The 27262-nt window shown below is 36.1% G+C and overlaps 2 long non-coding RNA genes across 2 annotated transcripts; both read left to right on the forward strand.

The window, feature by feature from the left end:
* The first annotated feature begins 592 nt into the window (after positions 1–592).
* On the forward strand, positions 593–21148 carry LOC118353208 (uncharacterized). The gene is made up of 3 exons (XR_004811692.2): positions 593–960; positions 20532–20609; positions 20946–21148. It is a non-coding gene; the product is annotated as an uncharacterized LOC118353208 (long non-coding RNA).
* Positions 21149–22302: 1154 nt separating this feature from the next.
* Positions 22303–27060, forward strand: LOC112641402 (uncharacterized). Its single transcript, XR_003124602.3, has 3 exons — positions 22303–22489; positions 24017–24111; positions 26533–27060. It is a non-coding gene; the product is annotated as an uncharacterized LOC112641402 (long non-coding RNA).
* The last annotated feature ends 202 nt before the right edge of the window (positions 27061–27262 follow it).

Consider the following 27262-nt stretch of genomic DNA (forward strand, 5'->3'; position numbering starts at 1 on the left):
TCTCTGTAAGTGATAAATTAACTAAAAATAATACCAACAAGTATTTTGTTTTAGAAGCTACAATAACCTGAGGTATCTACTGTTTAGGAGATGTTCTACATTTTGACAAAAAAAGTCTATTTTTGTTTGCCAAAACTTACAGTTTATTTGGCTCAAAAATGCACACTCTTGGAGGAAGAAAAGAAATAAATTGAAGAGAAATAACAGCTTGCTAATCAAAGTAAAACATATTTAAAACCTAGTGAACAAAACTAAATGAAATGTTCTAAAGGACTTGATACTCATTCTGGCCAGAAACTTTTGTAGGTACCTGTAAGAACAAAGTCTATTAGGGCAGACACGATAAGCAAGCATTTATCCGCACTCTTATATGATTTCCAGGAACCTGGAGTTGTTCCATGAAATACAGAAATGAGATATGAAAATGTATTTTTAGATGGCATGAAAGAGGAAGACTCTGTCCAAGTGCGTGTTTCTTCTATGGGGGCATGGGCAGGTCATTTGTATTTTGGGGGAAGGAAATAATTGAAGTATAATAAAGACTTCTGTGATGGCACCAAAAACAGAACGATATGATTGTCCAGATTCTAAAGCTATCAAAGGGGTGGGGGACTAATCCATGGTAAATATAAGACATGGTTCTTTGACTCAGAAGAAAAGAGAAACACAACGTACCTGACCATGATTATTGAGATGTAAACTATTCCAGCAGTAACATTATCAAGTAGGGCAAAAGAAATATCAAGATGTTCATCAATGAAATATTTCCCAATGTTCTCTGAAGCCAGATAGCTATTTCAGAGACAGCATTTACATTATAAAAGTGGAAGAGAAAACCCACAGATCTAATTTACACCACTAGATACATCCATGGGTCAGGCCAAGGCAGCATGACGGCAACTGTTCACCAAAGATGCACCATCCTGACTAATATCAGAGGGAGATGTTTTCCCAGGCAATGTAAGTGTTTCCATATGAATTGGGGGGGAGCAAGGAAGATTCGTATACAATGACCACATCACTCTTTGGCATTTTTCTTGATTATAAGTAGAATAATTAGACCTCACAAGCCATTACATTACTGATATGGAATGGAATACTCTGGAGTATGTACCAAAAAAGAAAAAGACTGATCATTGTTCATTAATGAGGCTCCTCCAAAACCTAGAAAAATTCCAAAGCTCTTTTTTTAGATATTTCAAAAGCTCCCCTTGGAATAAAGGGAGGCCTTTATCCAACATTCAGATATCTTCTGGGGACATATTTTAGAACAAAACATTAGAATTGGGTTGAGCTTTAATACATAACAGCATTCACTCAAAGTGAATAGACAAAAAAAGGCATTGTGACAATATTCATCAAAGAAGCCTCAAATGACACAGATCAACGGCAACTGTGGTTCCAAATACCTCCCGAGAGTTCTTAAGAAATGGAGTAAACCTCCTGGATTTTCCTGATCAGTTCTTCACCCACCTTTCTAATTAAAAATAAAGTATCATGCCACGGTTGTGTTCCTTGTCAATAAAGAATGCAGATGTGGTCCCAAAGAGCCATTTGGCACAGAATTCAAGAATTCAATGGAAGATTCCAAACAGAATCTAACTTCAATGAAGCTGATTTCATTGAATTAGGTGAAAGTCCATTTGCAAATTTCACATATATTTGAATAAGAATAGACTTCATGGTCTTACATCCATTACCGGAGGAGGATGACTTTCTTTACATTTCATGGAGGGTTAGCTAAAAGAGGTCACTAGGACACTTTCTTGAATGGTGAAACTAAGAGCTAGAAGATGCTCAAATTCTTCCTTAAATACCTTTGTTGCTAGCACAGACCATTTAGAAACATATGTCTAAGTAGAAATTGGTTCGTAAAGCAAATCCGAAAAGAGTGTCTCATAACTGACAGAGGGGATGCCCCAACAGTTACAGAGAATGCACTGTTTTTTTTTTCCTAGCTAGCTTCTGTGTTTAAAAATGTTTAAAAGTCCAGTATAGTTAATATACAAGTGTTATATTAGTTTCAGGTGTACAATGTGTTTTGAACCGCTCATCATGAAGTAGAAAAGAACTCTAGAACACAGGTGGAATTTCTTTCTGCCTAGATCTCCTATAAGCCCCAACCTAACCAGCATCCACACGTTCCTGACCATGTTACATATTATTTTAAGTACATCTAGAAGAGAAGGATGTGATTATTGGATTCCCCGGGAGTGGAGAACAGGATTCCCAGGTGTTCAGATATTGGCTTTCCACTGTGTCAGGGTTCCAGCTCATCAGTGAGATAGAAAAGGGTTACTTAACAAAGATACAGATTTGTTTACTTTCCCAAATACTCAAACAGATCAGAAAAGAATCCTTTTGTGGGTTTTTTGTTTGTTTGTTTCAATTCTTCTGGGTTCTTAATAGTAAGAACAAAGTGAAGTAAACCCAAAGGATTGAGGGAGACATTATTTTAAATGTCTCCACTCTGTAAAAGGAAGATCTTTTGTCAGCGTTTTCATTATTCAAAAATTCTTCACTAAATACTTGCTTTTGAATATGTTCTTCAGGTAGAAGTTGCTTACATCCTATGTTCTGAGTACTTTTCCATTTCTTTGAGGGCTTGGCTCTTTTTCTGACTTCCTTGGAATCGTAATCTTTTTAAATGAATTCTCACAATTAACTAGTTGCCACTGCTTATGACATAATGATGTTCCAAACACATTATATGTTGATGCTTTTATCAAATACATTTTTACTATTTATTATATTCATAGTCGATTTTTTCTTTCCCTTATTGTGCTGAAGTAACTGAGAATGGAAATTATGATATATAGATATATATATATAACCATTGCAGTTGAAATAATGCTTCTTTTCTTCCTTATCTCCAGAATTGTACATATTTCTTAATATTTTATCCATTACACAAATAAACAATTTATAGCTCTATGTAATATAATAGAAAATAGAAACAGAATTTTCGTTCATACATGGGGTATTCATAATTTCCCCATTTCTCTAATATTTTCTAATCAAATCCTAGTGTAATTCTCACAACTAAGATTAATAAGGATACAGACACATTATGCACCTGCTTAAGTTTAAAAAAACCATTAGAGATACAATCAATGAAACGCGAATAACTTATATAACTTTGCTCACACTACACATTTGTTCTTTCTTAGAGTCAAACTAGTCTTCCTATGGTTACTTAACTGCACCAAACCCGTTTCTTATTTTAAAATGTCTTTGACAAATTGTAAAGTAACAACTGACAACATTGAGCATTAGTCCTTTTGAATAAAAGATCTTATTTGTTTCCTTTCTTCAATTTTATTTTTTTATATAATTGTATTTTTGAAGTATAGTTGACAAGCAATGCTATATTAATTTTAGGTGTAAAAATAGTGGTTTAAGGAGCAGTTCTATATGTCATGCTATTTTACAAGTGTCGCTACCATCTGTCACCATACAGCACTTTGACAATACCATTGTCTAGTTTCCCCATGCTGTATTTTTCATACTCATTATTCATTCCATTATTGGAAGCCTGAAGCTCCCACTCTCCTTCACCACTCTTACACATTCCCTTCTTTCCTTCACCTCTGGTAACCATCACTTTGTTCTCTATATTTGATTTTTTTTTAAGATTTTTAAATTTATTTATTCATGAGAGACACACAGAGAGAGACAGAGACACAGGCAGAGGGAGAAGCAGTCTCCACGCAAGGGGCCTGACTTGGAACTTGATCCTGGGTCTCCAGGATCAGGCCCTGGGATGAAGGCGCTGCTAAACCACTGAGCCACCAGGGCTGCCCCTCTATATTTGATTCTTTAAATCAATGGTCAGCCAGTGATGACCTAGGGACAAAAATCTAGCCAACAGCCTGCTTTCATACTACTCACAAGCTAAGAATGATTCTTATATTTACTTTAATAATTTTAAAAAATCAAAAAAGGATAATATTTTATGCCACATGAACATTATACAAAAATCCAAATTTCAGTGTTCAAAATGTTTTGTTGGAACCGAGTCATAATCAACCACTTACATATCATCTCTGTTCTTGGCTACAACAGTAGAATGGAGTAGTCATGAAAGCAACTGTGTGACCCTCAAAGCCAAAAGTATTTACCCCCTAACTCTTTACCTAAAATATTTTCTGAGCCCAGTTTAAGCCTATGCTGTCTCATTCAGGTAGAAGATATAGATAGGATTGACTAGTCTCATAAGCAGCCAAGATGGAAGCAGTGAAAAGGATTTTAGGTTGGAGCAAAAAAGCCAGTTAGAAAAGTTCCCACTAGATGAATTGTTTCTTTTGATTGAACAGAATTTGTTCCACTGTGTTGAATCACTGTAAGACGATTATCATTTTGCTCATAGTTAATTGAGTAACCCAGACCATTTAGCTGGAACTAGACAAGCCAAAAACCAACCACTTTTTATTTATAGGTTTAGTTTATCCTTTTTAGTGTGGAAAAGAGCAAAAAAAAAAATTCTGTATTTTATAAATCCTCAGTTTAACATCATTGGGAACCATAAGGCTGGGAGATAGAAAGAATGTAATTCTCAATCAAAGCCTTTCCTATTGTCATGCTTTTGGGGATCACACACTACGCACTCCCATTGGCTCATGGCTGATAAGTCTTATAAATATGTGAGTGGACTCATTCCTCTAACATGGCTCTGGTAATGGCATTTAGCAGCTCTTTCTTCTATGTTCATTGTCTTGCTGGATGATTGCCCAGCATCCAGTCTGTGGTTCCACCGCACTTCTTGAGCATGGAGACAAAAGGTAATGCCCAGAATAGCTGCATCCAGTGTAGATTCTTCTCATATTGGCAAAGCAGTAAAAGCTTAAGCATGTGGACATATTTTTTCCCCCTATTCTTCTTAATAGTACTGTTACTCTGGGAAATTTATTTTTTGGGTCTCATGTCCTTATCTCTAAAACGTGGAAAATACTGAGCAGGATCAAGGAAGGAGAGTTATATCTAATATGCCCAGCACACACTATTGTAGCTATTTCTCTTATAGAACTGATGTACTGGAAATGTAGCAGAATAAAAATCTGTATCTTTATCTATATGAAAAAAAACTTTTTATCACATTGCAGCAAAAAATAACATTTTTTTGTTATTGACATTGCGGTAAATATCTACGCAACATAAAAGTGAACCCAAGCTCTAAGTCAGATTTCCTGTGTTGAAATCCTCCTCTAACACTTTCTAGCTGTTTTAATGTAGACAAGTTCCTTCACAGAGTTGAGCATCTTTTTTTCTTTTCTTTCTTTCTTTCTTTCTTTCTTTCTTTCTTTCTTTCTTTCTTTCTTTTTTTTTTTTTTTTTTTTCATTATAAAGCTGGGAAGATATCATCCAACACATACATTTGTTGAGAGAATTAAAATACAAAATGTGGAACAAAATAAGTGCTCCCCAAATGTGAGCTATATTAATATAAAAGTAGCAAAACATTCTACATCTTCACTAGACAGAGTTAGATTTCAGCATTTAAGTGTGTTAACTACTTGAGGTGACAACATCACAATTTATTCAGCAAAAGTCTGGCTCACTACAAGCATACAGGTGCTCATCAGGTACCTGATCTCAAGCTTGCATTGATCCTGGGGTGGGGGTGGGGGGACAAGCCTGGAGACTGACCGTGATCTTTTTTAGAACCTAAAAGGTCCCTTCCAGACAGCACTGTCCTTGCAGTTTTGAGATGCACCGTCAAAATGTGGCTTCTGACCAACTCTGTTCTTGCCTTGCCACGCCTTTGGCTTTCTGAACACTGAACCACTTCTTTGCTTCCAGTTGTTTGGCACCTGCAGTCCTTTGTGTTTAATTTTTTTTTTTTTTAAATTCCTCAACTAGAGAGTCTCTCTCCCAATTTTTTTTTTCCAATGCCTTTACAAGTTGCTTAGACTCCCTTTTCCTCAGTTAGGATTTACTAAGTGGATAAACCATCTGGCTAACTTGACCTTTCACGTGACATCCAGCTTATGATCTATCTTCATACTCTAGCATGCTACCAGAGTTAAATTTGTATATGGTTGTTAGAGGTATTTGTAAACAAATTCCCTATTATGAAGAGATAATAAAGACTCAACGGAGATCAAAGGCCAGATATCATACTCGCCACAATACATCCATATACGGTACATTAAAATAAGGAATTAAAACATTAGAAATAAAAAATGTCTTCTTTTTGGGAAAAGATACATGTCTCTACACAATATTTGGAACACAAAGGAATTATAATGGAATTCCAAATACAACTGTGACCAAAAACTACAACATAAAATTTTTAAAATGCAAGTAAAACACGATTTTAAGTAATATCTACTAGAGTGAATACAGGACAAAATTAATAGAATTTGTCCTACTAGTTCTCCTGCATTGTCTCCTGTAGAGTTTAGTGATATCCACATCAAGGGTTTGGTGATGGACTTAATTCAACTGGGGAAGGGATAATAGTCCCTGCAGGGGCATGAAGAGACCCGGGGCACTTCCCCATTGCTTCACATCTGCTTGGGCCTCATCCCTCATCGGATGTCAGCCACAGCTCTAGGACACAGTTTTGTGCGGCCTTTGTCCCATTTGGAGCTTTCATTGCCTCACCTCAAGTATGTACCATACACACTTTGCCCATGACCTGAGAAGTCTATGATTCCAGACAGGTGGATACCTGCTGGAGCTCACTTGACCTTCACGGATTTTTAAACTGGTTCTAAGAAGGATGAATTTCCTCCTCCCCTGCTCCAGGGCAATCCTTAATCAGTAAGAGTTAAGAGCCAATAGATAAATGATTCTCCCTTTCATTGCTCGGCAGACAATTCTGAAATGCATTTTGTAGGAGTACTCAGACGTTCCCAGTAGGATTGTACACCATTACCCACAGTGGTAGCCAACTTTATAATAATCCTTTATTGGCTTTTACTAATTGCCTTTTCCTCCTTCCCTATTTCGCTCTGCCTAGTTATGCAGGCCTGCTGCCTGTGATTGACTTCCAAATAAATTCCCCTCAGGTGAGCTCTTGCCTCGAGCTCTGGTTCTGTGGATTCCAGACATGGTTCATGGTATATGACTATTTTGTTCAGCAGTGTGCTAGCACTGCAATTATGCAATTACGGATAGAAACAACTCTGTCTTTCCTGTTTACAATTATGTTACTTAGTTTTGGGTATTATCATTTAGCTTTATTCAAGGGGTATAAAGTATAAATAAAATAGTCGCGATAACTACTTCAGTTAATACATGATCTAGGTATATTTCACTCATAAATCTATTTCTTCCCGGAAGAAGTCATTTTTCTTTTTAAGGAATCCATTATATCCTGCTTCATATTTACACATTAAATTTTATTTTTTATTTTTTCTTCTTTAACCAGATACTGTTTCCTATGTTACTAATAAGAGAAAAAATAATACTTAATGATATTGTATTTCTTTATTTTATTTATTTATTATTATTTTTTTTTTTCCCACTACACCCAACACTCTCCTAATGCTCTCACACAAGCTTTGCTTCTTCTCTCTTTTGGGTCTTGAAAATTCTCTTTGATGTGTTTTCTTTTAAGCAACACTTCAAATCTAAGAATAATATTGGCTGTATCCATGGGAAATACTTTCAGAAAAGTTGGACTTTTCTTAACTTTCTTTTGGAGAATGTCAAGTTAAACTTCACATTTACAAATACTTCCTATTTATAGACACAAAACAAAATTAAAATTGATTTTTCTCTTTTTTGCCAATAGTTGGAAATGTTATAGAGCTGTATTTTCCAGTCCAAAATACTTCTCTATATATATTACACCAAGACTTCAATAGCTACAACAGCAAACATGTCAAAAAAACAAAACAAAACAAAAAAAAAAACCCAAAAAACTGGGCTTTCACATGTTCACAAAGTTTGCACTTTGCTTTTAATCCAGATACAGATATTATATCCACAGCCCTCCTCTCAAATGTTATAAATTCAATAAAACAAATTAAAACAAACTATTTCAGATCAAAGAGTATCTTAAAAAGGCAATTAGATTAACATAGAATCTGGGATCCCTGGGTGGCGCAGCGGTTTGGCGCCTGCCTTTGGCCCAGGGCGCAATCCTGGAGACCCAGGATCAAATCCCACGTCGGGCTCCCGGTGCATGGAGCCTGCTTCTCCCTCTGCCTATGTCTCTGCCTCTTTCTCTCTCTCTCTCTGTGACTACCATAAATAAATAAAAAAAATTAAAAAAAAAAGAAATCTGTTAGATTAACATAGAATCTTACTGTATCAGAATTCCTTATTGTTGAGTTAACTATGCTTCAGGTCTAGAATGTTCTCTCTCTACTCACCCACCTGACACATCCCTATGTATAATCTGACTCCACCCAAACAGATAGAAAAGCCTCTTTCACTTTCTCAGTACTAGTCTCAGTTTATTTTTATTTTTTACATGTTTCTTTGAAATTTGCAAATAGTTCAATTATAGCAATCCCCAGAGACTACATCTTTTAAAACATCTAAACATGTTACCCACTGCCCAGTCATGCTTCACATACTCAGGATCTCTTGCTTAGAATATTGCAAGTCCTTTTCCCTTCCTATAATAGGACCAGAGCTATTTCCATGACACAGATACAATTCTATCGGTACTTGACTATCACATTGGGTCAAAAGTCCTAAGTTGGAAGTCGGCAGACATTACAAACATGTTAAAAGAACTCGATTACATTATTTTTTTTCTGCCACTTTGTAGTTGCAAAGTTTTATTTTTCTAAGAGTCCTTTCAAACACACACAAAAAAAATCTCCAAATGGAGATATTTATCTCACAGGGTTCTCATGAAGATCAAATGAAAAGACACCTGCTAAGTGGCTGGCATCCTGTCGGACACATTTCCACCACTAGCCTTCTACTTGCTACATGCCAGCAACTGCGCCTTATGTATGGTTTCCTAAGCAAGCTGTGTTGCTAGATGCTTCCTTTTTTTTTTTCCCAACTATACTCACCAGCACTGAAGGCCTTGGATTTCACAGAAATATGAGTCACCGCAGCTTTCCTTGAACATTTCTGGCATTGCCCCATTACACTTTATCTTACTTTTTCCATTTTGCTAATACTCCACCCTCTAAGTTCAAAAACCCATTTGAAACCTATTTACTCCAGTAAGTCTCTGCTATTGGAAATAATATTTACGATTTATATTAGTTCTCTTTTTTTGGAGACCGAAAGACCAAAGAGAGCCATGGAAACATGCATGTTATGTAAGTATTTTAGGATGGAAAAAAAATTCCTATCGGGGAAGAAAAATGGGACCATCATAAATTCCAAATTTTAAATTAAAGGAAATCTTCTTCCTAATATATTTTAGCTTATTTTGCCCAAGTCACTGAAAATAAAGACCTTTGAATTTCTTAAAATCCAACAAATTATTAGGCCCTGGTGACATGGAAATGTGTCTGGGATAGTTATTTGACAGCACCGCAAAACACTTTCCCAGAAAAGGAAAACCTGAAACAGCTGATATCTATCCTCTGTGCCACCACATTTTACAGCATGAAATACTTTACATATACATAGGAAGAAAAAAACACCCATTTAGAATCATTCATCAAATGCTTAAAAGCAAAACAAATTAAAGAGTTGGGGTCATAGCATAGTCATAAAAACTGCTGCAGTCAATGTCTAAGGGATTGCTGCTTATTTTTCACACAATAAAAATGAACCAAAGCTCGAAAGGAAGGTTGATTAAGAAAAAGACAATTATTTGGTAAATGGAATAAAGAGAATGAAAAACAGCCTATTTATGCCATTTTCTGTTGGACAAAATGGAAAAAAATCTGCAATAGTATTTCAACATTCCCAGATCTTCGGAGAGCCACTCAACAGCTTAATACAGCAGCCAGGAAAGAAAGTGCACATGATTACAGGGATTTTTTTTTTTTTTTTCTGCTGTAACTCTTCAGTCAAGAATACATGATTTGGGGATTAGTAAATAACAAATATTATACTTTATGTAAATTAGTGTCCATGACTGCATTCACAGGGGTAAAATACTGGTATGTATTTATGTGCTTTGAAATGAGCTATCTTTGGCTGATATCTACGGGAAAAAGCACATTCGCAGAGCACAGTCTTATCAACTCAAACCAAACTAGCCCAAGAATCTGAGAAGCCTGGAGCTCCCTGTGGCGGACCTGGGAGTATGCTGTTCAGAGGCACAAACTGGGAGGATGGGGCTGGTGGGAGTTCTGCTTCCTCACGTCCTACATCCATTTCCAAGTCAAGGCCCTGTTGTTATTCTTGGATCCTGCTCAAGCCAATGACTCAGCAAGGTATTAGTACTTGAGAGGTCAGTCTTCCTGGCCGGTGAATGACCTGCCAGCCACAGGGGGTGTGATAGATGGGAGGACACTGGCACTGGATGGTGGTACTAGGCTGTAGGAAGGTAATGAAGAGTTTAGGGTCATTATCACACAATTGAAAACCCATTAGTAGAGACTGAGAGTTGCCCTGAAGCTCCAGTGGCTTCCAAAGAAGCCCCCATCTTACAGGACAGAAGGCAGGAAGGGCTGAACCTTGACTCTAGGGTGTAGTGATCAGGATGTTGGAATTTCCAAGGCAGTTGAGTGTTCAAAGGTGATCTGTCAGAGTGAAGTCAGGGACTGAATTGTGAAAACCTGGAAACCGTACAAAAGACATTGGGAACATGTTGGCATGTTGGAACTGTTGTTATCGCTAAGGGCCCAGTAGCTCAGCTACTGAGAGGTCCCGGAGGACACTTCTGAATAAGAACACGTGAAGCAATGACCATGCCAAGGGGACATATAAACTACGAATACCCAGAGTTTGTAGGGCTAATCAGCGTTCTCTCTGCAAGATGACCCTTTGCAGTTTTAAATAGTTCTCCCAAGGAATTGAGGGCCGTGTTCTTCCAGGAGACTCTACGGGGCAGCCTGTTTGCTTTTTCCAGCTGCTAGAAGCCGACTGCATCCTTGGCTCGTGGTCCCTTCCTCCACCTTCAGAAAGCACCACTTACCCTTGCTTTAGGTGTCACGTCTCCACCCCTGACCCTCCTGCTTCCCTCAAAGAGGGATGATCATGGTGTCATTGGGCCCACTTGGAGAATCACCCCAACCCAAATTATTAACTTGATGTCATCTACAATGTTCCTTTTCCCAAGTAAGGTATCATATGTAGTTACGGGTTTCAGAGGATAGGGTAGGGACATCTCTGAAGGTGTTATTCTGACCCACCACAAAATTAAATTTTCTTCAGCCTGTTAATGATTTTTCAAGATGTTGCGGCTTTTACTGCCTCTCACAAATTTTGAGAAGGTGGGTTTTCATTTTCATTTAGTCTAGTTTTTAAATCACGTTTGAGATTTCTTTTTCGACTTTTCCGTCATACAGAAGTGTGTTGTTAATCGCCACATATTTCACGATTTTCCAATTCTTTTTCTGTTACTGATTTTTCGTTTAATTCCCTTGTGGCCTTAAAGTGGACACGGCATGATTTCTATTTTTAAAAATGTCAAAAGACATGTTTTATGGCCCAGAATGTGGTCTAGTTATTTCATGTACACCTGAGAAGAATGATTATTCTGGGGTTTTTGGACAAAGTATTATATAGATGCAAAGTGCATCCACTTCAGTGATGGTGTTGAGTTCAACGATGTCCTTACTAATTTTCTCCCTGCTGGGTCTGTCCAGCTCAGAGAGTCTCCAACTATACAGTCTCCAACTATGATCAGAGATTCATCTACTTCTCCTTGAGTCAGTTTTAGCCTCTCATAGTTTGATGCCCTATTGTTATGCACATACATGTTAAGAATTGTTATGTCTTCTTAGAGAAGTGACCCCTTGGTCATTACATCATGCCCTTCTTTATCGGTGACAACTTCCCTTGCTGTAAAATCGGCTCTGTCTGAAATTGATTAATTAATTGACAGAAGAACCAGGGTAGTGTAGGGTGATACTGTATCCATTATTCCTCAAAAGATCTCTTTATTTCTCCAGTTCCAGAAAAAAAGGCTTTTTGTGGGGGATGAGGGAAATGTTGATCAGCTCATTGGGGGAAAACTGGAGTCTCGGGCAGCGAAGTGTCTCTCATCAAAGGGTTTTGTCCTCTATATCATCATGTTCTCACATTTTAAGGAAATGTCTCAGATCTGTAAACTGGATTGAAGATCATGACTTCACAATGTAGCCACTGAGTCAGCCTTTTGTTCATGAGGTCTCGACCCTTTCCCTTTATACAAGTCACATAAAATCACCACTGGTGGCAGTTTTCACTGCCTTTGGAATACTAGGGTCTATCAGCCACTGTCACAGGCCTTCGTGATTCAGAGCTTCTTGTTCACAATCACAGTGAGGAGTGTCCTTCACGAGGAACATATCCACCGTGCTTCACTGGTATTGCCAAGGGGCCTCAGTGGCCCTGGAGTTCTGTCACCATTCATTACAATAGAGAGCTTATCTCCCTTAAAATATCTCCTATGTACACTCAATCCAGATCTACAGTGGATTGATAGCACTGTCTTAATTATTTGTCCTTCCCCATCCACCAATAGGCCATTCCTTATTCCTTTAATAAATGAAATGTGTTCATCCCCCAGGGAAACACCGTCAGCCAGTGAGACATCATACAGCCACTAGGCAGTTGTACATTTGAGTTTGGATCTCACACAGGAGTACCAGTCTATCTCATCCTCCCTTGTAACTAAGCTACTCTAAAGTCATGGGTGGAAGGTTCAGACCAGTCTGTCTCCAATCATAGAAGTCTAGCTTTTCAAAAGCCTCCATACGTGCTTTCTGGTTTTCACCTCATGTCTTGCCTTGGTGGTTGGCCAACTGGAGTCTGTCATTCCCTGTCTTCACTGTTTGGGTTACACTGAACAAATAATCGTATTATGTAACTCAGAGAACTAGAGCTACTGCATGAACCAATATATCCCCCTGTTACCCGTATTCTACCCTAATTCCTCCACCTGGGAAAATCTTACTAATTTCAATGCTATTGCATGATAAATACTATTAACTCTCTACTTATCAACAGCAGTAGCTTTCTTGTTTCCATTTCAAAATCTTATGCTGGAGATCTGTTTTTTTCTAGGACCACTTCCGGTAATGACTGTATTAGTACGAGGCCACCCACATGCTGACCATGAGACGAGAATCCACGTGAATCTAGGTTTGGGGAAAATGACCCAGGGGAAGGAAGGGAGGAGGGATTTTTCATAAACCAGTTTATACCATAAACAACTAGAGATTTTTTCCACTGACTTTCTAGTACTTAGGTAAACACAAATGAGAACAGGGGAATAGTTACACACCAATTCTGTGAGTCATCGTGGAGGGTTGTTTGATTGATTACTAGCACACCCAGCATGCCACGCAGGAAGTAAGGAGGGCTTAGCCATTGAAAGCCACAAAGAGAACTGTAGGTGTAGCTTTGGAAGTTGAGCTTGTGTACACCACGTTGGTGGGGGTGGGGGGGGGTGGCAAAGTATAAAAGAAGAGTTTAAACAGCTTTAGCTATGAGGTGTTTTACATTTTAAACCTAAAAAAGAATCCCAAGAGATGGGTACTTCTGTAATCCTTACTTAGAAATTAGATCCAGCTGGGTTAGAAAATTTTCCTAAAAGTAATTACTAAATAGTGGGGGTGTAATTCGAAATCTAGAAGCGTCAGGCCAGATTTCTGAATGTAATCTCCACAGCTAATATCATTTCTATAGATTTTTGAGATGCAAAATATATCTCTGGTAATTGTAAATTACAAATAAACAGTACAATGCTACAGAGTAAATGTTAAAGTATATTCTTATTGTGATCAGGGTTAGCTTTTGAATAATGTATTTAACACCCGAAACCAATAGAAATGATTTATTCTTAGTTGTTATTTAAATATTCTTAAAAAATTGAAGTAATCAATATTTTAAAAATACGCATTACTCTTCATCAAAATACAGTTCTCTCCATGAGAGAAGTCCCTCTAGCAATATTGTAGTATTTAAAATATATCACTGGCAGAAATTGCTCTATTTGTACAATAATATTAATAGGATAGCTTCTTTAGATAGAAAAATACCACATCTCAGTAATTCTGCTACAGATTAGGCATTCTCAGTGTGTGGCCACCTCATGAACCAATCATGAAATGGCAGTATTTTAGGCAAGTTAAATGGACAAACAGAACGAGTTTTGTTTTGTTGTTTTCTGTTGTTGATGTTTTTTTTTTTTTTTTTATCTAATCGATGCCCTGATCTTAGAATTCTTATGTATGTCATATGAGTGTATAAAATCTGCTTTTACTGTTGCTGATTGATTTGATATTAGCTTGTTGACTAAAATGCCGATCTTTGAAAATGACAAATATTATAAATTCTTCTTGCAATAGTTATACTTGGTCAAGTGAAAAATTGTTTATAACTAAAATCTTTTTTAATTTCCATTGCTAATGGCCGTGCTTCTTCATCTCATAGTGCCTTTGTTCAAGGAATGGTTTTCATTTTAATTAGCTCTGTTTCCATTTGCTGAATATCTTGCTATCCAGAACCAATTGGATTTATGCTTTAGCATTTCCTCACAGCACTGCTCCAATCTATACTAATTAATAATTTAAAAAAAAAAAAACTTTAAAATTTAACCTCTAATTTTATATAGAGCAGCACTTGCACATTTTTTATTCTTTCTCCCAGGGCACTTATTAGGAAAAATGGCCACTAGTTCTTTAAATGATGCTAAATTGCCAATTGATTCAAAGGAGATTGGCTTTCTTTTCACATTTTCCTAGCTATCTTCCTTTTAACTGATATTTAATGTATGATTTCACACCTTTATTTACATATATTCCTTTGTGTTGCTTTGAAGAGTAAGAAAGATCAGCTGATGGATCCATAAGAATGGAATAATGGACTTAAGTTGACTTTTCTTGACTACTCTATTTAAGATAGGTCTGTCTGCGGATGTAGGATTTATTATTATTCAGGTATGGTGAAGCCAGCAGGTCAGGAAATGATTGCCATTGATGACTCACAGTTCGGAGGAGCAGGAGATCGCTCCACTCCACGCAGGGCCCTGCAAGAGAACACCAGTATTAGTCACAGGCTGAGAGAGAGTAGGGAATTTCCAGGGAAAGACTTTATAATGGTTTTCCTGGGAAGGAATGGGCAGGGCAGGGTAAGCAATCCAATCAGATTCGGGATTAACAAATTTGAAAAATTTTGCCAGGCTCTAGAGTGAGGGGATTGCCTTTAGCTGTCTCAGACCAGCCCTGTGAGGAGATTAGGGCCAGGGATAGAGGCCCCAAGTGAAAGTCCAATAAAGAAGGAAGGAGAAGGAACGCCCGGTGGATGGCTTACTTTGCGTATGAATGGCACGCCCGCTGGAGAGTCTGATGCTGTCTGTAGGAGTTAGGTTAACCTTTTGTGGTCTGGAGGGCCCAGGTATCAGAGACAGTAGAAAATGCGGTTCATACAAGGTCTACACTCTATTTTTTAGCAGTTTCTGTGTGAAATTCAAGCAGAAATTTTCACACACTGCCTTAAGTTTTACAAATGTTCTTGAGTACATCTGTCCTATTTTTATGGCTATATTTGTGTGTGTATGTGTCTGAGTGCTTGTGCCAGTGTGTGTGTGTGTGTGTGTGTGTGTGTGTGTTTTAATACATCTGTCCACTGGACAATGAAATTTGTTTTGGTGTTAAATATAAATATTTATCTCACATGTTTTTAATATTTTTCATAAATAATTCTTTATTAATAAATTATATGCAGAACATGTGAGTGCTTTTAAATTCATTTATAACTCCAGTATCCCCATGTGTTCCAATCTTTCATGGTGATCTTTACATCCAGTATCTTAATAACTTATTTAAGAACCCATTTTCATTTCCTCCCTTACTAATGTCTTTGAGGTCTTGAAGGCAGGAGAGAAGGGGAGCTGTGTTACTCTACCCTCCTTTCTCACCACAATCCTGCTTCCTTTGTATGTTTGATCCTTCCTTACTCTAAACTGAGTATGGGACTCAGCTTCCTTTTTATTACCCGAAATAAGAGATACACAATACTCTTATGATCGTCTCTATTGAAAGTTTGGTGATACACAAGGGTGAGTACTCCACATAATCAGAAACCACTTTGGGCTAAAAGGCAGATAACGTTGTTTTTCAAATTTAACTGGTCATTTAAACATAGGACAGCTTAGGAAATTTCTCTTTTCTTATCTCCAAAGAGTCTTTAATTGGACTCTGAATTGTCCATGTCTTCAAATTTCTGTCCTTTTCTCCTCCCCACTTGCTTATTTTAGAAGCACAATATTCTGTCATTTTATCATGCAGATCAAATTAATTATTATTATTATTTTTCTTTTTTGCTAAAGCCTCTCCCAAGGGAATTGGCCATTTGAACTCTTTACCAACAATAAGACTGTCAACAACATCACAATAACAAGGACGGTAACAAAAGTCAAAATGTTTTCATAAAGCCAAGGCCTATCTCTTCCAAGCTGGTGATTATAAACACCTAACCAAACTCCAGCTAGTTTGTAAAAACCCTCTCACTCCCATCACAGTATATATTACATAAAATTTGCCCCTGAAATGCAATATCTAGTACTAGAGCACAAAGTTAACCTAGAAAGGATTCACAAATGCCACTTTATCACTGTTCAGGGACTTGAACAGGAAAAACTTAATTATTAATAAGTTTATCAAATGAATCTGGTCCTCGAAGTCCTGGAGCACTTATCCAGATTTGATCTAGTATTCCCTCTTGGAGAGCATCTTGTAATCTTTTCCTTTCAGGACTTTCTGTGGCTGTGCAAATATAATTTTGTGTTAATATTTTTTAAATGTCTCTCATTTGTTAACTCTAAGCTCTATAGAGCAGAGGTAGCTTGTCCTATCCGCTGCTGTATCCCCTCGTGTCTGGGGAGTGTGTGGCACTGGGAGGACTCTCTTATTAAATGAATAAATGTAAGTCTGTGGTTTGAAGGATGAATATACTCATTCAACTACAGTTTGTTTTTTTAAAGGTTTATTAATTTATTCATGAGAGAGACAGAGAGACATACAGAGACACAGGCAGAGGGAGAAGCAGGCTCCATGCAGGGACGCTCCACCACTGAGCCACCCGGACACCCCTCAACTACAGTTTTAATCAAAGTTACTATATACTGAGGCCATAATGCATGCCAAGAAATATGTTAAGTTCTTTACACTCATAATGCGTTTTAATTTTGACAACCTCATAATTATTAGCTCAATGTGTAGCCAGAACACAAGTAGAGTTAATACAATATTTTCCAGGTAGTGACCAGGCTGAGACTTGAACCATATTGGCAGAATCCAAAGCCCATTCCCTATATTTTCTCTTGCTTTACGTATATGTTTTTTAAAGTTACGTACATACTGTTGTAAGAATTTGGATATTAAGTCTTCTTTTTACTCTCCACAACAGAAGAGAGAGAATAATATTTCCTATTTCTTTTTTTTTTTAAAGATTTTATTTATTTATTCATGAGAGACACAGAGAGAGAGGCAGAGACACAGCAGAGGGAGAAGCAGGCTCCATGCAGGAAACCCGACGCAGGACTCGATCCCAGGACCCCGAGGTCACGAAGTGAACCAAAGGCAGACACTCCACCACTGAGCCCCCCAGGTGCCCCAATATTTCCTGTTTCTCATGGAAAGTCCCCCAGTATAAGCTGAACTCCCAATCAGTCTATGAAGACTCTTTACAAACTCTACAAAGCTTAACATCATTTGTTACACATGCTTCTGACTCCCTCTAAAATCCTCTCTGCAATTCGTTGGTAGAGCAAGCAGACAGTGAGTCCACCACCTGGTCCTTTTATTTTCTTTGTACTCAGAATAGGACCCTCATCATTACTCTTGTGATCTCATGGCTTTGGGAAAGTAATAAATAGGTGATTTCCCCCAGAAAGACCAGAATCACTGACAAAGAAGAACCGCATTGGGTAACTTTGACCAAAGTTTCAGTAAGGGTATCCTGTACTCAGTGGTGCTGTCAATAATGTCATAATGTCACGTCCTAACATGGATTTCAGACTTAAGGAGCCTTGGATATCCTCTGGGAAATGCTAAAGTGAGGGGTTAATTTACCCAGCTCCAAGGAGGATGGGGTCTTCAGCATTGTACTTTCTCTCCTGAATAATTTATATGATTAGGTTTCAATTCTCTTTCCTTGACTAAAATACGGTTACCAGTAGTGGTGAATTTGAAGACTCTTATTTTATTACTATATAAGTGTATTTTATTTAAAGATAAAATGAAATTTTATTTTGATTTTTTCCTATTATTAGAGACCATTATCCTAAATTCAGTCAGTATCTCCTAATAGTTTTTGGATGGTGTAAACATTTGACTCTTTGAAAACTCTCTGTGGTCTGGTAAATACTGGTGAGGATCCTGAATAAACAATATTAATTTGTTTCTTTTAAATTACATTAAATTAATATTTACTCCACTTAATTTATTAATATTAAATTTCATTTAAGTTTGCCATGCTCTTATGTTTGCATTATGAATGATGGCACAGTGTGACTTACATTCTTAGCATTAATAGCCTATATTGTCTTATAAGAAAACATTATAAGATGGAACACTTACTATTTAAAATGGATTTACAAATTCAGTAAAACTTTTTAACAATAAAGCATGTGATCTTCATAAAGATAGGCTGTTCTGATATATTAAAGAATCCCTCAGCAGCCATATGGCATAAATCATTCATATCATTTGGCAAAGTACATTATTCCTAAGTAATTAGCTTGAATGGCCATATGATGCTACACAATCTATTTTTGCTCATTTTCAATCTCAGTGGCTTTATTAAACATTGTCATTTTAAAAACTATTATAAATCCAGTTTTGAGAAGCCAGATTACTTGATGATGCCATAGTAAAGCTATTTCAGAAAAAAAATTACTGAAATATTTGGTTACCAAGAATACATTATTTTGATCAATGTCTGTTGTTACCCCCTCACTATTCTTCCAGTCTCTGAAATATTCATTTGTTTTCTTTTCTACCATAGAAACAATCTTAAATATTTTTAAGCCAAGATGTTTGAGACTACAGAAATATTTAATCTCACCAATTTAATACTTAAGTATTACCTTAATATTCCTCAATTTTTATGACAAAAATCTGCCACCTGCACAAATCTGGCCTGAGGTAGGCACTAAATAGTCTTGGGTTTCAGCTATTACTCCCTATTGTAAAGATTGGCCCATCAGAGCTAGGACAAAACTTTGTCACATGAACTATGTGCCTTTAATGAGCTTTAGATGAATCATGCCAAGATACCACACGGAGATTTTGTTTCAAAACCCCATAAGAAATTCGTGAGGAAAGGATGGATTCTTAGACCCTTATGAATCTCATCTCTACAAACATTCCTCTTCATGGAAGGGAGATAGTAAATGTCTCGTATACACATATACTTCCTTGCTCACTTGCTCCATCTTAATCTGTGTACTTTCATTTCCTTTGTTTCATTCAGTCATACATGGATCACTCCTGAAAACTGAGTAGGCATTGGGTCAACAAAGAAAAACCTAATTAATTCCACAAATTTCAAACAATAAAAATAACATTTCTGTGATCATGAAGCCATGAAATAATGTTAATAATAACAACAAAAGTCTTCCTATTTGAAATTTATGATCTCTTTACTAAGTGACTGGAACAAACATTAAACATAAACGAGATAGAAGAATTCCTAAATATATATCTATATCTATATCTATATCTATATATAGATATAGATATAGATATAGATAAAAAGGAAGCTACATGTCAGAATTTATTAGGAACATATAAGGGAATGATGTGAAAATTCATGATGTTAGATAATTTTTGATAATTAAATTTATATGTGGAATAAAGAAATTAATTTGAATAGTTCTATGCAAATAAATGTTAAAACCTAGATGAAATGATTTAGTAATATCACCCCCAATGGATGACATATTAATTATAAGAGTAAAATTATATCTTTGAAATGGAGAGACTTGTGGATATCACCTTAACCAAGTGATCAAAATTTAGCGTTGCTGGTAACAGAAACCATCTGACATTCGTGTGCCTTCTAATATGATGCAATGGAAAACACAAAACACCTTGTTTAGAATAGTCTTGCAAAATGCATTTGTGTGTGTGTGTGTGTGTGTGTGAGTGTGTATTCTGAATTTAATGTTGAAACAATCAAGTAAGATGAAATATGCTACTTTCTGTAAGGCAACTGACCTAGATTCTTTAATATTGTTAATGTCATGAAAGACTTTAGAAAAAGAAAAAAATGAATATAGGCATATATATTAACCATATACTGAACGATTATATAAATATATATATCATACATACATACGTATGTGTGTATTTATTTATTTATTTATTTATTTATTTATTTATTTATCATTCTTAAATTTGGGAAGAGTGACCATGGTATTGTGGTAATGGAGAAATGTATTCAAATTTTAGTGGAGAAATATAATGAGATCTGCAACTTAATCTCAATTTTTTTTTACTAAGGAAAGAAAACAGAGAGATAAACATGAAATGCAGCAAAAAATCTGACAAATTGTTAACAATTTGTGAACTACGTGAAAGGTACAAGTGTTCAATGGTACTATTCCTCCAACATTTTTGTAGGTATAGAAAAATTTCAATTTAAAACGTTGGGAAAAACTGAACTGTCTAAAATAAGTAAAAAGTCAACTATTGATTCCATTTTTACGCTATATTGAAGTATTTTTCTTAAAGCATATATTACTTCTTAGAACCATAATCACGATATAATTTATGGACTTAATTGGCCGTATTCTCTTTTTCTCTCTCACTCTCTCTTTCTGTATACACGCTCGTGCACACACACACACACACACACACACACACCATAAGACAACCTGAAATATGCAGCACTGTAATCTTGTTTTCCTTTCTCAGTCTTAGGGATATTGATTGGTCCTGATTGGAGAGCAGAAAAAAACTGAATGATTTTTTACCTTAATAAAGAACTCCTACGGAGTAAAAAAAATGTGTACTATCAGAAAGCTAAGCAGCACATCTAAAGGCAATCAACGGGATTTAAACTAACAACCTTCAAATATAACTAATGGTATAATCAACGTTCTGAAAAGTAGGTTCATTACGGAGTGTTTGGATTAAGGTCAATGAGTATAGGGCAGCATTTGTGTTATTGTGACAATGTGCAATCCTGTCACTCAACCATTCCATTAGAAACAAAAAGTATGCAGGGGTTCCCTCCACTTACTTTTTATAGTTGGAGTTATTATCGGTCCATATTGAGGCTAAATGCTTACCCACTTGAGTTGTTCGTTTCAATTCCCAAATGCCCACACAAACCTTGCAGTTAGCAGCATGATTTGACATTGAAATGCAAAGATCTCAGAAGTCTTCTGAGAGAATTGATCTTACAGAAAATAATTTTTGATGAATTTAATACATAGCACTTATTCTTTCTGGAACCCATTTTGCCTCTCTTAGGGTTCATGGGGTGGCACCATTATGCAAAAACATCACATTCTAGACCTCAAATTGTGTCAACGTATGTCACAATACTTAAAACCAAAAACACGGGTCATTTAAAAATATTGCACAGCAACTGAGGACATTATAAATATTTTAAATGCTGTCATCTCCCCTATTGTATGCAATTTCTCTTTATTCTGAGGTAAATATTCTGCCTAGATGATGCCTATCAATAAATAAAAAGGAACTACCAAGGAAAAGGGATATAGAATTAGATGAGGTCAGTGTAGATGATTAAAAATTTCTTTCAATCATAATACCTTGAATTATAGTGAGTTTTTTTCCACTAAATATTTTAGAGTATTTCTGGTTAAATAATGAAACTTTTCAAAGATATTAAATGCCAGAAAATACAGCTATAGTGAGACTCAACAACATTCTTTTTACTACTATGTTGCAGCTTAGAGCCTTTTCTGATTTTATTTTTTATTTTTTTTAAAGATTTCTGATTTTAAATCATGTCTAATTTTCAATAAAGAAGTCTAGGGGGATCCCTGGGTGGCTCAGCAGTTAGGCACCTGCCTTCAGCCCAGGGCGTGATCCCGGAGTCCTGAGATCAAGTCCCACATTGGGCACCCTCCGTGGAGCCTGCTTCTCCCTCTGCCTGTGTCTCTACCTCTCTCGGTGTATCTCTCATAAATAAATAAATAAAATCTTAACAAAACAAAGGACGAACTCTAGGTATCTAGTAAACTCTATGTTTACTGTGATATTACAGAAAGAGAGGAAAAAAGAAAGAAAAAAGAAAGAAAGAAAAAGAAAGAAGAAAGAAAGAAAGAAAGAAAGAAAGAAAGAAAGAAAGAAAGAAAGAAGAAAGAAAGAAAGAAGAAAAGTAACTTTGATAGGCCCTAACATCAGCATTTCCAAGATGAGGAAGCCAAAGTTCACAACAAAAGAACAGCCGGCATTACTTCCTATTTGAAGAAACCCTACTACAGGTATATAATAAGTATTGTCCAAATCATGCAAAGAAATCAAACGTCACTAAAAGATTTAGTAGTTCTGATTCAATGTGCTCCATTTTGATGGGTCTAAGAACTGGGAGATCTAGAAATATTGTAGCAGACTTAATGAAATGCATCCAATATCTTTGATTGAATCTTCAGGTTTCAAATCACTTGACCAGATACATGCAACATGCTCTAAATGGTACTATATTCATAATGCTTAATTAAAATCATATGAAATTCTAGTAGTCCATTATTATCATACTAGTGACTCCTGAGCTGTTGATGCCAACTTTGTTTTACATTCAGCTACCTCTCTTTCTTTCAAATTTTAATTATCTTTCTTAGAGGACAAGTCAATTAGTCAATTCAGCTGTAAAATTCACTAGAGAGCGTCCTGTGTTAGCTGCAATTTCTGAAGGTTTATGTGATCAGTGATGATAAAGCATCTAGGATCTACATTCTTTTTATCCTTCCCCCCAAGAAAACTACAAATTTTATCCTCTGCATTTATTTGACACTTTGAACATATGAGCATATCTTTTTAAATTTTTTTTAAAGTTTTTATTCATTTATTATGAGAAACACAGGGAGAGAGAGAGAGAGAGGCAGAGACACAGGCAGAGGGAGAAGCAGGCTCCATGCAGGGAGCCCGACGTGGGACTCGATCTGGGGTCTCCAGGATCAGGCCCTAGGTTGAAGGCAGTGCTAAACCACTGAGCCACCCTGGCTGCCCATGAGCATATCTTTTGACTTATCAGTTTAAAAGTCATTGCAAAATAAATAAATAAATAAATAAATAAATAAATAAATAAATAAATAAATAAATAAAAGTCATTGCAACACTAGTTGTATTTCAAAAATGAAATGCTGCAATTTTTATTTTGATAGATTCTAAAATTACTTCCTCCCTTAATTATGTCTCTGCACTGCCTCTTTTTCTTTAAGTTATCAAGTGAATGATTTCTGTCAAACGAAGTATAAAAATATATCTATTCATTTTTTATTATTTTTATTTTTTTAATATTTTATTTATTTGTGGGAGACACAGAGACACAGGTAGAGGGGGAAGCAGGCTCCCTGAGGGGAGCCCAATGCAGGACTCAATCCCAGGACCCCAGGACCATGACCTGTGTAATCAATTTTTTATTCACATCGTCTAGTTTTGTGCCTGCTACATATGAGACACTAAACACATGTTGGATAAAACAATGGACTAATGTTTTCTCTGATTTCCTGATAACTCCCACCCAGAACTTTCCCCTTTTTTATAAGCACTTATTTTTACCACTTACAACATTTTAATATGTTGCTTTGCACTAACTTTAAGCATATATTTTACTATTATTCCTACGGTCATTATGTTTACCTCAGAGTGTAAGATCCACAATCATCACTCAATATCACTTTATAAATCATAGTTGATAGTTATGTGCATAAAGAAATAATAGAATCTGAGTTTAATAAATTGCCTCTATTTCTTTATAGAATAATAAATATGTATTCTTATAAAACCAGGCTCCTGAGTCAGAGTTTATCTGGATAGAGATCCCAGAAAGCACTGGTGGGGATGACGCAAAGTGAGTTGGGGAATGGAAGGAAGACAACGAAAGGTATATTATTAGCAGATTACTACTATATGCATCTGAAGCCTGACTTAATACGAACATTTGGGAGACACGTAAAAGATGCCTTAGCATCATGCTACCCTGAAGGAGAAAATTGGTATATTCGTCCTCCAAATGTGGCACACACTGGACTAAAGAACTGTAAAGGGGTATTATGGGTGGAGCACCAAATGTTATCTGGAATAATACCTAAAGAATGAAGAACAAACACTTCATGCTTTCTGAAGTCAATACAAAGTACACTAATTTAAAAATAGAGGAAAAGAAAAAAGCTGTGGTTCCAATGGTCCCCCAACAATGAGGACCTTCTAGTCCATAGCAGTAGAGCCAACCTGCTTTATCCACAAAGATAAACAATCAATGTAGAAAGTTAATTGCGATTAATAGCAGCTAAAATGGGTAAAACTTACTCCTGTCTGATCATCTTTGTATTTGCCTATTTCTGTCTTGAGACAAATTCCATTAGAATTTAATTAATTGAATATTAATTAATAGTAATTTGATTTCAATATTAAATTAATCATTTCATTTATCCTCAAAAGTTTCCCCTTGATGATAATGGATTAAAATACAGAAAGAAGTTGACCACTGCTCTGAGTTACATTGATTTTAATTGCTTTAAAACCACAAATCTGCATAATAATAATATTGAAATAAGTGTCAGTTAACCATCTTCTATGGTTAATCTTATCTGCTTATGTGATTTATTAAAAGTGACTTCTTTTTCCCCAAATCTTGCTAATTTTTATGGCTTCACTTTAGAACGTCTCTGAATGATTGTACACATTTTGTTCTGAGCTCTGAATGCTTTTCACAATTAATTTAAAAATATGTGTTTTAATAAATAAAACAATAAAAATGAATGAGCTAGTTTTTTCCATATTTCTATTTTATAATTTTTACAAATGCTTGTATTATTATCATATAATACCACATAGCATTATAATTATCTCTTTATCTACCATCCATTTTTACTTGATAGCAGGTGTCTTTAGATCAACATCATTTATTATTATTCTTTGCAACACCAGCTTCTGAAGTAGTTACATTTTTCAAATAGGTAATGGATAAATAATTGTTAAATGATATAAAGAACAAATAACTAATGGCCACTGTAAATCATTATTTGCCAGTTAAGTATTTTATGCTTTTATAAAAATAGAGTAAAACATCTGTGAAATTGGTTTGAGAATTATTGCCTGTCTGTGACCAAAACACACAGCCTAGCATCTATGGTGAAAAATAAATCATTTTCCTGTTTAAAACACAATTTAAATATATAGACTGTCCAGAGAAGCCAACTCAAAGACAATGCAAAGCATCTAATTGAACACAATGGTTTTATGGCCCCCTGTAGACAAAATTATTTAGGAGTGTAAAGTAGCAGCACACACACGCACACACACACACACGTATAGCCTGTAGAGTGCTTACTATTCTTTGTATTTAAATATTCTTTGGATTTAAAAGTCTTCTTTGGGATGATGTACTTCAGGTTATTTCCAATGTACCAGTCTTTATTGGAATAGAAATTCTAAAAGCTGTTTCATAGGCTTCTTTCCCTACTTGGTCATTGCTATCAGTTTGTAATTTTATAAACAACTGAATACTATCAGATGCCAAACAATTATTTACTACTTTGCTTCAGTGTTTCTTTTTAACAGACTTCACCTGTGGTTTTCATGTCACATAAAAAAAGACTTACTCTACAGCATTTTCTTGCAAGTTTTGTTTGAAGCTTATTTCATGTCATGTTATAGAAAGCAATTTCACAGTTCAAAATAAAATATATGTGCTGCAAAAGTAACTGCAATACAGAAAATATTTACCAAATACAACTGAAAACCAAAAACAGGAAGGTGAAATTCCTCGTTTTTAATGTATCTTACTTATCCAAATATTTATAGATATTTTGTTTCTCAACTGGAATGAGTTTGCCCCCAAGAGGACTTTTGGAAGGTCTGGAGACTTTTTGATTGTCCTATCTGAGAGGAAGATGCTACTGGCATCTAATAGGTGGACACCAATAATTCTCCTAAATACCCTAAAATGCACAGGACAGCCCCTTTTCCCACCCTAAAAAAGAATTATTCAGCTCAAAATGTCAGTAGTGTGGAAGTGAAGAAACCCTGCTGTAGAATAAACAATATCAAGTTATTTGTTATATTTGCCAAGTGTCTAACCCTCCACACAGTGTTTTGAACCAGCAAAACTAAACTAAAAGTATCTCCTTAAAACGACCATGTTTCCCAGAATAAACCCATAGGCAGAAAACCATAAGGCAATCATTCAATGCAAACCAAGCAGTTATGTTGAATCAGTAAGGTAGAGTTAGCTGGCAACAAAGCAAAGCTAATGTTGAGAACCTTTAAACACATTGCATCTTTTTCTCTTTCTTAATAATAGGAAGCAGGAAAGAAGAAACTGCTGGTGTTGTCTTAGCTGCTCAACCATGCCAGCACTTGGGCACCGCCCTGCACCTTTGCTTCACGGACTCAGGATTGCTGATGCTTCTTCAGGCAGGAAGAACGATGGGGGTGGGGAGAAGGCAGAGGTGGTGGTGGTGGTTGTGCCAATAGTAACCATTTTCTTTTCACAAGAAAAACAAACAGTTTTCCAAGAGCCCCGAGCGCACTTCTGCTCACAGTGATCAGCCATGTGTGTCCTGCCTGATGATAAGGGAGGTTGGGGTTGCCATCACTCCCATTTTCAACCTCAATAGTGAAGCCAATAGTGGAGATTGTGTGGAGTCAATCACCCACAAATCTCTGCTACAAATAAAAATATGTGCACCACCATTCATAGAAGGAACTGAGATTATTGCTTTCAACTGAAAAAGAAAGTGAATTTGAATTATATTAAAATGCTTATCCCAAATGGATAATATTGTGGATAAACACAAGGCCACTTCCCACACAAGGACTACAGCCTCTGCTTGACAAATTTGTAATCATAGAGAACACTGTGGCTTTGTTCTTAATCTAAAGCAAAAGTAAAATGCTACATATTTACCTTAAAGTGAGTCCTGGAATTGACTTAATCAATTTAACTTTCAAGCAATGTTTTCATTTTCCATCATAAGCCACAGAAACATATATTTTACAGTAAGATTCCATCAGCTGCCAATCAATCTTAA

The sequence above is a fragment of the Canis lupus genome, chromosome 33, assembly GCF_003254725.2.
Source record: "Canis lupus dingo isolate Sandy chromosome 33, ASM325472v2, whole genome shotgun sequence".
Classification (NCBI taxonomy): Eukaryota; Metazoa; Chordata; class Mammalia; order Carnivora; family Canidae; genus Canis; species Canis lupus.